The sequence below is a fragment of the Paracoccidioides lutzii genome (genome assembly GCF_000150705.2).
Source record: "Paracoccidioides lutzii Pb01 unplaced genomic scaffold supercont2.40, whole genome shotgun sequence".
NCBI classification, from domain to species: domain Eukaryota; kingdom Fungi; phylum Ascomycota; class Eurotiomycetes; order Onygenales; family Ajellomycetaceae; genus Paracoccidioides; species Paracoccidioides lutzii.
The window spans coordinates 156,735-158,477 of record NW_015440986.1 but is presented as its reverse complement, the minus strand read 5'-3'; positions in this window follow the sequence as shown (position 1 = coordinate 158,477).

Sequence of the window (1,743 nt, the reverse complement as noted above, 5' to 3'; positions counted from 1 at the left end):
TTATTTATATACTAATTGATATTTTTGATTTAATTATTTCAATAGTATTTTATCTTCACTAGCAAATATAACTTTCTTTTTTCAGAATGTACTGTTGATGATTACTTATAAATCTTCTATAGAACATATATTTGAAAAGTAGAATCTTTTTCAATTGATATTACTAAAAACTTTTTAAAATATAAAAGTTTATTTTTTAGCTCTTAGTGCTATTTTTCTCATTATATATTCTTATATCATAATCTCAGTGATTTTACCTTTCTGTTCCTTATCTTAACTTTATCAAAAATATATATCTCTGTGTCTAAAGTCTTGATATCAATAAATTTTTTGATAATTTTTGAATTTAATTTTTTTATGTTAAGAAATAATTACATCTAAGTGCTTTTACTATTTTTTTGAATCTCTAACTAACTCAGTATATCTACTAGTATATTCTGACACTTAGACTGATATTAAATTAGAAAGTAGAATCAGAAGAGAAATTCTGCTCAGTGTATTTATCAGACATTGAGATTCTTAATTGTCATAAAGTACTTAATAATATGATAATTAGTCAAGATATTAAATTTCTCTATTCTTTGAAGATCTCTTAGCTTAGCATATCATTTTATTAATGCTCTCATAATTATTAGTATCTTTTTATCATAAATTATATAGTAGTTTTCTCTGCTTCACTTATTGAAGCTGAGTAGAAAATAACTGAATATTACTATATATTCTCACGTAACTAAAATAGAATATCAGCTATAATATATTTAAAGGATTCATCTTCACTTATATTTCTTAATTTAAGTTATAATAATAGAGCAATAGAGCTTTAGATAGAACTCTCTTTATTTGATTAAAAATATATTGATAGATCTTATTTCATTCAAAGATTGATTTTTTTAAATAAGCTTAAACAGTGATTTCATAATCTAATAGTATTTCTTGATAAAATACTGATAGAAGTTACACAATATCAAGAAAAATTAAACTTTTTTAACTGTATTAGATACTGTTTATCTTAATATCATTGTAATTTTTTCTAAGTCTACTTTAATTTCTTGATCAATGATAATAAATTTTAAATACTTTATTTATTAAATATGAAACTTTTATTTTAAGATACCTATCTATAGTTTAACTTTTCACAATCTAGTTAACATCTTCTTGATATAGTTTTTATATTTTTTTAAGATTTTACTGTATATAAATATATTATTTACAAAAGCAGTTATAAACTGATTCAAGTAGTTAAAGAAAATAGTATTAATAAAGTATTAAAAAATTATCAGATTATTGCTTAGATCAAAGAGTACAATTTTATACTTGTAAATCTCATAATATATTCTAAAAATAGTTAGATCTTTAGTCTTAGAGTGTATATATATTTAAAGAAAACTTTAATAAATATTTAATTTGATAAAGAACTTAGTCTCATTTAATCACTCTATGAGCTTATCAACTAAAGAAATTGAATGTTAATTCTTCTTTAATATTGTGTTAAGCTGATAATAATTTATATAGAACTTTAGTTTACTTACTGTATAATCTATAAAAATTGAAGTTATAAATAATAAAATAACTGATAAAATAAAACTCTTTTATAGATTGATCTTAAGATACTGTTTAATCATTTCCAGTTTTTTTAAACTCATTCAGTATAATGATATATGACTGAATAGCTTTATTTGAATTAGGTTTTTTTCTAAGTTAATTTTATAGTTATTCCTCTTTTATATAGTATGATTGATCAGA